Source organism: Schistocerca piceifrons, chromosome 2, assembly GCF_021461385.2.
Source record: "Schistocerca piceifrons isolate TAMUIC-IGC-003096 chromosome 2, iqSchPice1.1, whole genome shotgun sequence".
Lineage (NCBI taxonomy): Eukaryota > Metazoa > Arthropoda > Insecta > Orthoptera > Acrididae > Schistocerca > Schistocerca piceifrons.
Genome location: NC_060139.1, coordinates 682,700,427 through 682,716,519, shown reverse-complemented (window position 1 = coordinate 682,716,519; position 16,093 = coordinate 682,700,427). Strand labels below are relative to the sequence as shown.

The window sequence follows — 16,093 nt, the reverse complement described above, 5'->3', positions numbered from 1 at the left end:
TTTAGCAACTAATGTTTCTTGTTTTGAAAAAATCCGCGTTACAGTGTAGTTCGGATTTTGCGTTAAACAGTAGAGCCTCCTACTTCTGGCTGGGCAAGCGAATTCTAGAAGGGAATCAATGAAGACACAAATGTTATACGGTGTTCTTCTAGGATAGTTGAACAACCTGTAGGTATTTCCCTACGAAAAATCATTCATAGACAGTGATAAAATATTCGCTTCGCGGTTGAAGGAAAAAACTTCCCAATAGCTGCGCGTTATCAATAAGTTCACCTAAAAACATAATCCATTCTGAAAATACAAATTCCATCTTCAACTGTGTGTTTTCTAACGTTTCGCTTCATGAGCTTCTGACTGGTATGATACGGTGGCCCGTCACGATCGGCTCTCTCTCGCCGACCTCTGCATCTCAGACCAGTACTAAATGTCTTCACTTATTTCTTAGATTTATTATAATCCCTGTTTTCCCCGACAGTTTTTGCCTTCTACGCCTCCCACTGGTGTTATAAAAGCTATTTTCTGGTGTCTCCAATCATGTGCTATCATCCCATCCCTCTTCTAGCCAGCGATTTCTTCATATTCTTTTCCTTGTCCATTTAGTGGATATCCTCACTTCTTATCACATCACTTAACTCTCAGACTCTTTCCGTAATAAAAGCACTCCGTCTTCAGGCCACAAGTGGCCCATCGGGACCATCCGACCGCCGTGTCATCCTCAGATGAGGATGCGGACAGGAGGGGCGTGTGGTCAGCACACCGCTCTCCCGGTCGTTATGATGGTTTTCTTTGACCGTAGCCGCCACTATTCGGTCGAGTAGCTCCTCAGTTGGCATCACGAGGCTGAGTGCACCCCGAAAAATGGCAACAGCACATGGCGACCCGAATGGTCACCCATCCAAGTGCCGACCACGCCCGACAGCGCTTAAACTCGGTAATCTGACGGGAACCGGTGTATCCACTGCGGCAAGGCCGTTGCCTCTTTCCGTAATAGCAAGATTCAAATTCTTAAATTCTCTTCTGTTCCGATTTTTTCATTTAGTACCGCTCATTTCACTATAACGCCCAGAAATTTACGATGTGGTACACTAAAGTTCCCAAATTATTTTGATTAAAATTATTACCTTCTGGGGATCTACACCGTCACCTTCAAAATAGTTCCCTTGGGAATAAATGCACCGATCTCAAAGCTTCTGCCACTTTTTAAAAGCATCCTCGAAATCTTTCTTTTCTAGGGTGTTTAGCTTCTGCGGTGCCTACTGTATTCCTTCACTGTATCGCATCTTCACCCCTTCTGTTTGAGGACTAGGAAATATTGCTATCACCTGACATTTTCTGTTCTATAAAAGAGATCTACCTGCATAATTATGGATTCTGTAGTCTCCTTGTGGGAATACTCTATTATCCAAGATCGCGAACATTTGTACAAAGTTTCAGCAAACTAAATTGCCATCTTCAGATCTGAAAAATATTTAAGAAGCGTGTTACTGGCCAATATTCAACTTGAATGTACATAAAGGCAAACAGACTACTGCTTTATACAAGGTAGTAGTGTCTAAATCCGTCTTTGAAGTTAGACACTTCGTCATAACTGCTTTTTATAAATTAACTTCGAGATAAACGAAAAGTGAGTATTTGGAAGGGTATCCACAGTCAAAAAATTAACATGTGTACCAGATGTAACCATAATATCCTTATCTCACAGTAAAGGCATTATTATGTTACTCCCCGTAGCATTTCGTAATGCAACAGCTACTGTACATCAGAATTGTAGAGTCTGTACCAAGAGTCCCTTTACCCCACATCCGACTGTGTACTAATTGCTTTTCTTCTCACAGATGGTATTGATTTGTGAGAAGAATGGTTGATGAGTCGAATTACACCCTGGAACAACGAATCGTCATGAGTACCAGGGTTTATGAACGACCTGACACAGGGAAAACACTGAGAGATTCAAATGGTTCAAATGGCTCTGAGCACTATGGGACTTAACTGCTGTGGTCATCAGTCCCCTAGAACTTAGAACTACTTAAACCGAACTAGCCTAAGGACATCAAACACATCCATGCCCGAGGCAGGATTCGAACCTGCGACCGTAGCGGTCGCGCGGTTCCAGACTGTTGCGCCTAGAACCACTCGGCCACTCCGGCCGGCAAACACTGAGAGAGTTCGACATAATTTCATCATTAGATTTAATATGACTGCACAATCGAAACCAACAATATTACACTGGGAAAAGAAGCTGTTTAAAACTGGTTCCGTAAAAGACAGACCACGCTCAAGATCGAGAAGGAGAGCAGACACATGTGCGGAAGTTGCAACATCAGTGGGACGTCTGCCGGAGAAGTCGCTAAGCAAGCGATCATGGGAAATGGCCGTCCCATTAACAGCTTTATGGCGACATATGCCAACAGACGTAAACCTAAAACAGTTCAGAGCCTCGTTTAGGAGTGAACTGAGTGACCAAGACTTGGAGAATCGACGTGAAGCCTGCGCGCGGTTTCTGGAAGTGTTCGACACAATTCCGAAACGTGGAATAGTTATGTTCTCAGACCAATGTCTGTGTACCGTACTAAAAAAGATAGACATGTTTATTTCTGGAATAAGGAGCACCCGCACTTCTTTGAGGAGTTTGAAACGAACAGACCTCGTGTCATGATGTGGGCTGCAATGTGTGCCACGCATTTTGTTGGCCCATATTTCTTAGAAAATACTGAAACTCATGCTGCCATGCCAGTGAATTAGGAAACGTATCTCTCCATGCTACGTGACTGGTTTTACCGGAATTGGGAGGTTTTGGACTTCTTGGTCGTATCTGGTTCCAACAAGATGGGGCGTCAGCCTATTTTGCGATATGTGTAAGGGAATACCCTACCGATGTGTTCAGATACAGATGCATTGGAATACGATCACCAGTGTTACCGGCACCCTCTGCAATGCCCCCCCTCCCCTCCCCTCCCCCACCCCCATCTAATTCCCGATCTGATATCCTGTGATAGTGCATTACGGAGACACTTCAAACAGAAAGTCGTCCAGAATTAGAATAAGATTTTCACCCTACAGCGGAGTGTGCGCTGATATGAAACTTCCTGGCAGATTAAAACTGCGTGCCGGACCGAGACTCGAACTCGGGACCTTTGCCTCTCGCGGGCAAGTGCTCTACCAACTGAGCTATCCAAGCACGACTCACGCCCCCTCCTCACAACTATACTTCTGCCAGTATCTCGTCTCCTACCTTCCAAACTTTACAGAAGCTCTCCTGCGAACCTTGCAGAACTAGCACTCCTGATAGGAAGAATGTTGCGGAGACATGGATTAGCCACAGCCTGGGGGATGTTTCCAGAATGAGATTTTCACTCTGCAGCGGAGTGTGTGCTGATATGAAACTTCCTGGCAGATTGAAACTGTGTGCCGGACCGAGACAAGGCAAACTTCCCTGGTTCTAGTCCCGGTCTGCCACGCAGAATTAATATTCAATGTAAGTTTTATTTAGCTCGAGGAAACAGTTTGTACTGAATGTTGACCATGCAGGAGCGAACATTATACACAGAATTTGATTTGAAATGACAGTGCAATCACAGAAAGTAACTTTTAACTTGTGCCAAAGGCATCTGTGCCGTACACCAGATTGTTAACCTGAACAAAGTCCTCAAATATAACAGTTCACTCAAGTCGTTCTGCATAACCCATTCGGCAACAAAAATATTCCGTGTCAATAATATTCAGCTTGGACAAAAAGAGACTAGAAGCTTTTGAAATGTGAAGCTACAGAGGAATGCTGAAGATAACGTGGGTAGACCTCGTAATTAATAAGGTAGTAGTGAACTGAATTAGGGAGAAATGGTATTGGTGACACAACCGGACTAGAAGTAGGGATCGGTTGACAGAACACAGTCTGAGATATCGAGAGGTCATCAGTTTAGTTTTGGAGGGCAATGTTGGGGGGGGGGGGGGGGGGGTAAAAATCATTGAGAGACACCAAGAGATGAATAAAGTAGTAGATTCAGAGAGATGTAAGATGCAACGGTTATTCAGGGATGAAGAGGCTTGCACAGAATAGAGCAACTGGGAGAGCTGCATTAAACCAGTCTTCGAACTGACGACCACAAGACACAACATATTAGCTCACTAAATTGCAAATGTTGCCCTGAAATGGCTCTATACAGTCCAACGACACCCCACGATAACACTTTACTCCTCGAAGAACAACGACGAGAAGAGTCTTAAAAATAAAACTCCTTTGCTGGCTTCCTCCTCAACGTTCTCACATGACCAACCACCGTGGTTAAAAGAACGTATGCATGTCTGACCACCATTCCATGAATTCAATTCTACACAGGTTTTCAAATATTCCATATATGTAGAACATACACTGATCAGTCAGAACATTATGACCACCGACCTACTATCGATATAAACCCGTCTGGGCGATACGAGCACCACCTGGCAAGGAATGACTGCCAGTTAGGCACTTGCACGGTATATGTGGTATCAGTAAGCGAGCTGTTGTTGTTTAGACTGGGGGCGATCTATCTGAGTTTGACCAAGGGCAGACTGTGATGGCCTGGAGGCTCGACAAGATCGTTTCGGTAACTCCACGACATGTTGGGCGTTCAAGGAATTCTGTGATGAATGTCTCCGACACTTGGCGAAATTAAGCCAGACATCGAGTGGTTGGGCGGTCACGCCTCATTACAGATGTCAGACGTCGTTGGCTGGCCAGACTCTTAAAACAGAATAGGCAGCGAACTGTGGTGGAACTAACATCAGATCTTGCTGATGGATAAATGACAAGTGTGTCTGAACACAAAGGGCACCGAATGTTCCTAACGATGGGCCTCCGCAGCCGACAACACGACGACCTCAGCAACTGCGACTGAAGTGGGCACGTGACCATCGGCATTGGACGTTGGCACAGCGGGACAGCGTTGCATGGTCTGAAGAATTCTGATACCTTCCTCATCTTGCCGATCGGAGGGCGCGAATCCGTCGCCTTTCAGATCAACAGTTCCTTGCCACCTGTGCCGCAGGATGGAGACAAGCTGGTGGCCGCTCCATTCTACTCTTGGGAACATTTACGTGGACATCTGTGAGTCCAGCAGAGCACGTGCAAGGTACCACGATGGCCAAGGATTATCGTGCACTGGTTGTAGACGCTTTATACTCTTTCATGGGGACCATGTTTCCCGAGTACAGTGTCGTTTTTCAACGAGGTAATGCGCCATGTCACAAGGCCAGAAGTATGAAGGATCGGTTGGAAGAACACAGTGATGACTTCCGATTAATATGCTGCCCCCCCCCCCCCCCCCAACTCTCCAGATTAGAACCTAATCGAACACATCTGGGATGTTGTAAATAATAGATTTCAGCTATCAGTCGTCCTTTTGAAATTTTATTGGCAGATCTAGATTTCAGCTAGAAACTGGCCATTATCAATGCACTATCATTTTTCATCAGTGCATGTAATGGCTGTTGATCGAGCTCCATCCACAGTTCATTGAATACTCACATCTGGGATGTGATTGAACGTAGCGTCAGAGTTTATCGCTCACTCCCCAGAATCAAGAGAATTAGGTGACTTGTGTATGCAGATGGGGGAGAACTCCCTCCAGCGACCTACCAAGGACTCATTGCTTCCATATCACAACACTTTGCTGCTGTTATCCATGCCAAAAGTGGACATATCGGCTATTAGGTTGGTGGTCATAATGTTCTAGCTTATTACTGTATACACATTAATATGACAACCTGTCATCAGCCTAAAAACCACATTTTGAAGCTCGGACCACTGCAAGACCTTCAGGAAGAGAGTCAGTGAGATTCTAGAAGGTACTGACAGGGATGTAGAGCTCTCCTGAGTCCTCGACTGTGGAGTCGACAAGGCTCCACATCCCTGACAGTATGGTAAACTCATCCTTGTGGTCTTCGAAGGACGCACGTACATGTGTAACATGTTGCATTGTCCTCTTGGTAGATGTCATCGCGCCAAGGAGAAACAAACCCCATTTAGGGATCAACATGGTCCCAAAGAGAGATGTATACTTGTGTTGATCCACTGTGCCTTCCAGAAAGCCGGCCGCTGTGGCCGAGCGGTTCTAGGCGCTTCAGTCCGGAACCACGCTGCTGCTACGGTCGCAGGTTCGAATCCTGCCTCAGGCATGGATGTGTATGATGTCCTTTGGTTTGTTGGGTTTAAGTAGTTCTAAGTCTAGGGGACTGATGACCTCAGATGGTAAGTCCCATAGTGCTTAGAGCCATTTGAACCATTCTGTGAATAGTTGTTGCATGTTGATGTCAAACGTAAGCGCTGATCACTTTCATTTGACTTCACCGTATAGGTTTGGACAGTAATAAATGTATATCATTTCTGTGGCATATGATTTAGGCGTAGTGGGGTCCGGGCTAAACATAAACGTCTTCTTAATAACTGACCAAGAATACAACAACAGCAGAAGAGAACTTACACTGTATCCCCATATAGTTTTTAAAGCAAGGCTCATACAAGAGAACACAATTAAATTGGCTTGAATACAGTAAACAGAATTAAAATTAAACCTTTGCCTCGGCACATAGAATCGGGAAACAGCAGTAACGATTACAATATGTGGTCCTCAGCCTCATACAGGAAATACAATAGATATATCTTATGTAAGTAACTGTAACATACTAAAACAACTCTCAGATTTAATTAAGGCCATCTACATAGTATGTAAATGAATATTGATCTACTATTACTACCATAACCAATCAGCTACTACGACAATAAAATGCACAATTGATCATTCGCGCGGAGCAAATGACAAGGTGACTTACTTAGTATTAATGGCATCAACAAACCGGTCACGCTCACACAGTAATACAAAAAAATCATCTTTTGTGTCATACAGAGAAACAGTAATCGCTGTATGCAACTGGCTCTGTCTTTCAGATTGGCTCTGCTTCTCAGAGAACACAACTGTACGCACGGTGTGCCATCCAACAACAACAACAACAACTTGCCACGCGATGACGACAGATTTCTGTGTGTAATATTACTTGCTACCATACACTCAACACGTCTTTGTATTTAGCACTGCATACTGTATTGAGTCACTTAACCAGCGGAATGCAACAAGCAGCTACTAAAGCAAGCAGGTAGCTCTACTCCTGGCATGCAAAAGTGCTTTTCTCCACCTCCACTGGTGGTGGAGAAAAGCGCATGAAAAGATACGACTCGCTCCACCACGTTGTCGTACCCACACACGGCCGCCCCACACGCTGACCGATCCAGCATATAGAGGCTCCCCATGCCTGGCTCTGTAGCCGCTGCTTCGTTTCTTGTCATCTACCAACTCACCACACTGCTCATAACTGCTACTTCCGAAACTACTAGGCCAGCTCTAGACTCCCACCGAACTACGCACCTCGAAGTGCAGCCAGCAACCTCGGCCATGGTCGCGACTCTTGGAGGTGTAGCACGTTTGAAAATAGCAAGTGATAGCCCCACCCTCGTCTCACGCTGTCCCACCGCGCCCCCTCAACAAGTGCTAGTGCGATGGCAGCGCTACCGCGGCGGGCTGGGCGGTGCAAGAAACTGTAAGTGGCGTGAGTTAGAAATACCTCATCGGTAGGTGTCATACCTATTTTTGTTTTGTGTCTTAACCTTGCTGCAAACTAAAACCCAATCGTCGGAAGCGATTGGCACTTATCAACATCACCAGGCGCAATTAACAGTATGATTAAATAACCTTTTTTGTAAATATTACACAAATAATATCAGTTTTCTTAAAGATTCTTTCACTAGCACTACAATAACACAAATGAACAACAAACAAACACTGATGTAATAATAGGAACTTCCACAAATAAATTTCATGTACTATGAACAACATAAAACGTCAAACAAAAAACAGCAAACCGTGCAAGGAAATCAGGCACAGTGATCGAAAATTTGGACTCAGAAGGGCGTGAATAAAATGAAACACGTGAATGAGTGAAGTACAAGTTCTATTCCAGTTAGTGGTTACGTGTAAGAAGTAGCAGTTGCTATCAGAAAGTGTAATAAGGAACACAAAGACACTGTCAGTAACGTGTCGAATACGTAATCGTAATAAAAATTGTCATTCAGATCATATGAACTATAGGAAAGAAAAGAATCATCTACCCACAATTTTATAATGTAACTGCTGTTGACGCTTTGCCAATAAAAGCGAAAATTGGAATGGATGAGCTTTTTCTTTTCAGGACACTTAACGACAGAGACAAACCAAGGAACAGGAAGAGTTTAACCTAGGTGAACAAAAGACATATTTCTATACGTTTCCTCATAGTTTGTGCATTTCGTTCGTACTCCACGGAATGGTCTGAAGCACTCCAAAATCGGAGAATGTGTAGAACTGTAACAAGTGATTAAGGTTTCAGAGAGTAGGCCCAGCAGCGGCCTCTTTTATAAAACCGAACAGGTCAGTGTTACACCACACTCATTCGTTGCAAAGCCGTCAAGCGAAGCGAAAAAGCGGAAGCAAGTGCCGGAACGTCTCGCCGACGTAAAGGGCTCATTATCAGTGTCTTGGAATGGGGCAGAGTGATTGATCTCCAGTAAACTGATTTGTTACATTGAGACATTATGGCTTGTACAGCGCACGCTGCTGCGATAGTGATGCCTGTGTGCAGCCTGTAGATAAATAATGTTCATACACAGCGATGAGAAAGTACTGGACCATAAAACATGATCACAGCCCAGGATGACCACCATCTCGGCCGCGAGCCGTAACCGACAGAACAGCTTCGTCCACAGTACTGGTTCGTCTATGAAGCAGTGCAATGGGAGTAAACATGTTTGCGTCGACAGTTTAAACCCATCCGTGCAGCCCTGGACTGGTGGTACGCTTATCACTGCATCGGCTTCCACTGACCACAAATGGGCACGCGAACATTGGTCCCTGGTGTACCGAGTAGCGAAATGTAGTGGTTCAGACGAGTCCCACTCCAATGTCTTCTATAGTGACGGCTGTGTATGTGTTATACACTTCCATGATTGGGCAGTTTCCCCTGTTGAGCAGCATAGTGGACAAATGCCAATTGTGATGTCTTAGGGCGCCATTGCCTATTGCTTGCGATCTGGCTTCCTTTGTATTGAGAGCAATTTGAACAGTAAGTGCTACACCAGGAATGTTATAGAGCTGTCCGTAATTTGTTCATTCTGATCGTGCTGCAACCACTGTCGATGCTCTGTTGACGTGCCTACAAACGGCATGGCGATGTGTATCCCAGCTGTAAATCCAGTCGCTGTTTGATTCTCTGCCACGATGTCTAGAAAGTCTGAGTGCAGCAAGTGGTGGCATCACACCGTAGTGAATTCTCACGGTCAGAGTGTGCGTATAGTTCTCCAATTCAGAACATTTGTATATTGTCATGTCCCTAACATGTAAAGTAAATTTCGTTGAAATCCCGTGTCTCCTTCTTGGTGTTGCAATTTTCACAAACGATAGTATAGTTTCGTTCCAGGTTTCTCCCCACTAACGATTCTGCTAAACTACCAGTTCATTGCTATGGGAATTATCGAGGTGTAATTGTTACAACAGACTCACACGTTAAATACTACACTACTTGCTGCGGTTTCTGAGCCAGTGGACAATACTAACTGTAATTTTCTTTTCATCTTGAATACTATTAGAAATGCTTAATAACACTTTCAATGTAGCTTATGTAGATATAAACTTTTCTCGCTTATTTATAGGTTGGGGTCTCATTAGATAAAGCAAACCAGACCGACAAATAGACGTAAAGACTGCACATCCCACTTTTGACATCACGGTGGAATAACTTGAAGAAGTCATTAAGATGCCGAATAGTGATGAGGCAACGGTCTTAGATGGTATGAGGTGATGAAAAAAATTAAACATTTTAGGATCAAACGAAATTCACTAGTTTCGTAAGCATTTCTGTGCTGAAAAAGCTTCTGCACGACGAAAAAGCTCCAGGTGCATGCTATTGAAGGTCTCTCCCAGCCGTTTTAGGCATTCTCTTTGATAACACGAGATCTTGATAAGTAGTGTCCGACAATAGCTACTATTATCATTCGAATCCCGGTGCAATGCAGCACGCCATCCAACAAAGAAACGCAGTTGTACCATTACGGGAAAAATTTATCGGGGGACCCGGATGAACTTCCTTCCTTATGGTTTTAACGAAATTATTTGGATAATATTAAGCAGCATCGTCTTGACCCGCAAGACGACGGTACAAAAAAATCACCAATTCTATACCACCGTCATATCTGCAGAAGTCGGACTACCTTCAGCTAGCTTCCAGATTCATACTACTGAAACGGAAACACGCATTGCCGTCAGTTTTCACATGACCTGCAACTAACATCAGGCAATTTAATCGGAAAGCTCGACAAAAATATAGTTTCATAAGGTATTAGTTATCAAATGGTGTTCGTTTGTTCTGACATATATGTAGGATGAATTCAGCGACGTTCTTAAGCTTGTGTTGTGGTTGTTTCCAATTGAAATGGAGAAGAAGGAAGTAACTGGTATGAAATATACCAAAGCGACAGATAATTTCGAATATATGGCTATAGTTGCATTAACTAAAGGAAAAGAGCGTCCTGGCTTACATCTAGCAAGATAAAATTGGGTAGAAACTGTACTATACACGAAAACTTACAATCGAAAAATTAAAATTCTAGCTAATTGTCACATCTTACGCACGAATTGTTCAGAATATTTCACAGAAAACACAAGACTGGATTCCAGTCCAACAAGAAGCATAATTTTTTATTGCTCTGAATTACACCCAATTTTAGAACCTTACCCACTGAAAGCAAATTTCGTGTTGCGGTTATATGAACTTGGTCATCGCATTTTGCAATTAACGGGTACAATGGCGTGGACTATAGTGGAAACGATAAAGACGGCCTTCATTAATGCCCACTGTCTTTCAGAATGACGAACAATTCTCTTGGAAAATACCCTACCAGAAATAAGAAAACTATTTCCTGAGGCGATTTCTTCGACGGCACGACATATATGCTTCCGACTACCGCCACTGCCTTGACATGTCTGAAGCATCGCGATCATATGAGTTGACACTCACCGGCTTGAATCAGGACGGCTGGTCGCCTAAAATACGCGTCTCCTACAGCTAGAGGAAATTCTCACGCAGAAATTGTTCTGATACGTACAAACTGTTGCGGGCACTTTTGCAGTAACATTTTCGGAAATTTTGCTATCACTGGCGGATTAAAAGTAAATAAATTAGCTTTTAACTTCCATTAGAGTGACATAGTAAAGAGGCAAATTGTAGTTTAAAAAATAAAACAGAAAATGGTCTCACAGTCGATGTATACCAATGATCCGCGAGCAGATACAAAACGATAACATGCCGAGCGCAGGGCAACACTTCTTGTTTCTTTCGGCGTTACCAGTTCAAAAATGGTTCAAATGGCTCTGAGGACTATGGGACTTAACTTCTGAGGTCATCAGTCCCCTAGAACTTAGAACTACTTAAACCTAACTAACCCAAGGACATCACACACATCCATGCCCGAGGCAGGATTCGAACCTACGACCGTAGCGGTCGCGCGGTTCCAGACTAGTTGTCAGTTCATGGATATTGTTGTTATTTTATTTGAATGTTTACAAATGTGGTCGAACAAGGAAATCACCGTACTGAATAGATTGGTATCCACCTGCACAACGTCAGGATTCTCTTCCAGTATGGCGCATCCTCCGTTACGAGACAGTCATACGTGTAGTTCAGCCCACCAACACTCACATATTGGTGTCAGTGTTGGCTATCACCTCAGGACTTCGCTGATAGTAGAATCACGTATGCAGCATCCGCCGTCGCCGCTGTCTGTACTTCCAGTCGACACAATGCAGTTTGGTGCATCAGCACACTTCTGTTGGCCTCCTGGCTGTGTTTGCTTCTAGGTGGCCATGTCGACTCGTAGGGACGTAACAGTAACCTCCGAGTGTCGTTTTCTATGCCGCAGGAGCACATGGATGTGCTGGTGAAGGGTGTTCCTCGGTTCCCAGACTGGACTTCCTTGCAGAAGTCGATATTTTGCGGTATACAACTGAACTCGGTGGAAATTTGTTTCTGTATAACTTACACATATTGTTTCGGTGATTTCTGTTGATATATATATATATATATATATATATATATATATATATATATATATATATATATATATATATATATATATACCCCAAAGAAAGCAGGTGTTGACAGATGTGAAAATTACCGAACTATCAGCTTAATAAGTCACAGCTGCAAAATACTAACACGAATTCTTTACAGACGAATGGAAAAACTAGTAGAAGCCAACCTCGGGGAAGATCAGTTTGGATTCCGTAGAAACACTGGAACACGTGAGGCAATACTGACCTTACGACTTATCTTAGAAGAAAGATTAAGGAAAGGCAAACCTACGTTTCTAGCATTTGTAGACTTAGAGAAAGCTTTTGACAATGTTGACTGGAATACTCTCTTTCAAATTCTAAAGGTGGCAGGGGTAAAATACAGGGAGCGAAAGGCTATTTACAATTTGTACAGAAACCAGATGGCAGTTATAAGAGTCGAGGGACATGAAAGGGAAGCAGTGGTTGGGAAGGGAGTAAGACAGGGTTGTAGCCTCTCCCCGATGTTGTTCAATCTGTATATTGAGCAAGCAGTAAAGGAAACAAAAGAAAAATTCGGAGTAGGTATTAAAATTCATGGAGAAGAAATAAAAACTTTGAGGTTCGCCGATGACATTGTAATTCTGTCAGAGACAGCAAAGGACTTGGAAGAGCAGTTGAATGGAATGGACAGTGTCTTGAAAGGAGGATATAAGATGAACATCAACAAAAGCAAAACAAGGATAATGGAATGTAGTCTAATTAAGTCGGGTGATGCTGAGGGAATTAGATTAGGAAATGAGGCACTTAAAGTAGTAAAGGAGTTTTGCTATTTGGGGAGCAAAATAACTGATGATGGTCGAAGTAGAGAGGATATAAAATGTAGGCTGGCAATGGCAAGGAAAGCGTTTCTGAAGAAGAGAAATTTGTTAACCTCGAGTATAGATTTAAGTGTCAGGAAGTCATTTCTGAAAGTATTCGTATGGAGTGTAGCCATGTATGGAAGTGAAACATGGACGATAAATAGTTTGGACAAGAAGAGAATAGAAGCTTTCGAAATGTGGTGCTACAGAAGAATGCTGAAGATTATATGGGTAGATCACATAACTAATGAGGAAGTATTCAATAGGATTGGGGAGAAGAGAAGTTTGTGGCACAACTTGACCAGAAGAAGGGATCGGTTGGTAGGACATGTTCTGAGACATCAAGGTATCACCAATTTAGTATTGGAGGGCAGCGTGGAGGGTAAAAATCGTAGAGGGAGACCAAGAGATGAATACACTAAGCAGATTCAGAAGGATGTAGGTTGCAGTAGGTACTGGGAGATGAAAAAGCTTGCACAGGATAGAGTAGCATGGAGAGCTGCATCAAACCAGTCTCAGGACTGAAGACCACAACAACAATATATATATATATATATATGAAAATAAAGATCTCTTGATTTTAATACGTTTATCCCAATTACCAGTTACGACAGAATCGTTCTGTCATCTTCTGATTTGCATGACATTGTATGAAAAGAAAATAGGTAATCGGTAATATCCACAAGAAACAACCCTTTTTCTGCGATCCAAATTTTATAAAACTTTTACTTACCTTTGCGTATATGTTCACATACATGTCCCGTCGACATAAGAATAAAGTGTAAATACATCAGAAACTCCACATGGTTTATCATTTATAAAACAGAAAGCTTCCAGATAGGTTTTCAAATGAATAAAAGGTGAAACTACAACATCCGTAGCACCAACAGAGTTAAAACTACACGCCATGTCGACGACCCCACGTGGACTAAACTGAGCCGCTGCAGAGCCCTTGTGAGTTGCTGCGTAGGCGTCAGGTGGCGACGGTGTATTAACCGGCAATATAGTGAAAGAAAACTGGCGTGCTACGGATCGGAACGTGGAATGTCAGATCCCCTAATCGGGCAGGTAGGTTAGAAGATTTAAATACGGAAATGGGTGGGTTAAAGTTAGATACAGTCGGAATTAGTGAAGTTCGGTGGCAAGAGGAACAAGACTCCTTGCAAGGTCACTACAGGGTTATAAATACAAAATCAAATAGGGCAACGCAAGAGTAGATTTAATAATGAATAAAAAACTAGGAGTGCGGTTAAGCTACTACAAACAGCATAGTGAACGCATTATTGTGGCCAAGATAGACACGAAATCCACGCCTACCACAGTAGTACAAGTTTATATGCCGACTAGCTCCGCAGATGACGAAGAGATTGTTGAAATGTATGATGAGAGAAAAAAAAATATTCAGATAGTGAAGGGAGACGAAATTTTAATAGTCATGGATGACTGGAATTCGATAGTAGGAAAAGGAAGAGTAGGAAACGTAGTAGGTAAACATGGAATGGGGGTAAGCAATAAAAGAGGAAACTGCCTGCCAGAAATTTGCACCGAGCAAACTTAATTACAGCTAACACTTGGTTAAAGAATGATGAAAGAAGGTTGTATACATGGAAGAGGCCTGGAGATACTGGAAGGTTTCAGATAGATTATTTAATGATAAGGCAAAGCTTTAGGAAGCAGGTTTTAAACTGTAAGACAGAGGTGGACTCTGACCACAATCTGTTGGTTATGAACTGTACATTAAAATTGAAGAAACTGCAAAAAAGTGGGAATTTAAGGAGATATAACCTGGCTAAACTGACAGAACCAGAGGTTGCAGAGAGTTTCAGGGAGAGCATTAGAGAACGACTGACAAGAATGGGGGAAAGAAATACAGTGGATGAAGAATGGGTAGCTTTGAGAGATGAAATAGTGGAGGCAGCAGAGGATCAAGTAGGTAAAAAGACGAGAGCTAGTAGAAATCCTTGGGTAACAGAAGAAATATTGAATTTAATTGATGAAAGGAGAAAATAAAAATGCAGTACAATGAAGGAAGCAAACAGGAATATAAACGTCTCAAAAGGAGATCGACAGGAAGTGCAAAATGATTAAGTAGGGATGGCAACAGGACAAATGTAAGGATGTAGAGGCATATATCCCTAGGGGGAAGACAGATACTGCCTACAGGAAAATTAAAGAGACCTTTGGAGAAAAGAGAACCACTTGCAAGATATCAAGAGCTCAGATGGAAACCCAGTTCTAAGCAAAGAAGGGAAAGCAGAAAGGTGGAAGGAGTTTATTGAGGGTCTATACAAGAGCGATGTACTTGAGGACAATATTATGGAAATGGAACAGTATACGTATGAAGATGAAATGGGAGGTATGATACTGCGTGAAGAGTTTGACAGAGCACTGAAAGATCTAAGTCGAAACAAGGCCCTGGGAGCAGACAACATTCCATTAGAACTACTGATAGCCTTGGGAGAGCCAGCCCTGACAGAACTCTACCATGTGGTGTGCAAGATGTATGAGACAGGCGAAATACCCTCAGACTTCAAGAAGAATATAATAATTCCAATTTCAAAGAAAGCAAGTGTTGACAGATGTGAAAATTACCGAACTATCAGTTTAATAAGTCACGGCCTCGAAATACTAACACGAATTCTTTTCAGACGAACTGAGAAACCGGTAGAAGCCGACCTCGGCGAAGATCAGTTTGCATTCCGTTGAAATGTTGTAACATGTGAGGCAATACTGAACCTACAACTTCTCTTAGAAAATAGATTAAGGAAAGACAAACCTACGTTTCTAGCATTTGTAGACTTAGAATTGGCTTTTGACAATGTTGACTGGAATACCCTCTTTCAAATTCTGAAGGTGGCAGGGGTAAATATAGGGAGCGAAGGACTATTTACAATTTGTACACAAACCAGTTGGGAGTTATAAGAGTCGAGGGGCATGAAAGGGAAACAGTGGTTGGGAAGGGAATGAGACAGTGTTTTAGCCTATCCCCGATGTTATTCAATCTGTATATTGAGCAAGGAGTAAAGGAATCAAAAGAAATATACGGAGAAGGTATTAAAATCCATGGAGAAGAAATAAAAACTTTGAGGTTTGCCGATGGTATTGTAATTCTATCAAACA

General features: G+C 42.8%; 1 non-coding gene and 1 pseudogene across 1 annotated transcript; both read right to left on the bottom strand.

Annotated features, from left to right (window-relative positions):
• Nucleotides 1–859: 859 nt before the first annotated feature.
• On the bottom strand, nucleotides 860–977 carry LOC124778192 (annotated as a pseudogene).
• A 2,124-nt stretch (nucleotides 978–3,101) lies between these two features.
• Trnas-cga lies at nucleotides 3,102–3,178 on the bottom strand. The gene has a single exon. It is a non-coding gene; the product is annotated as a tRNA-Ser (tRNA).
• Between the last annotated feature and the right edge of the window lie 12,915 nt (nucleotides 3,179–16,093).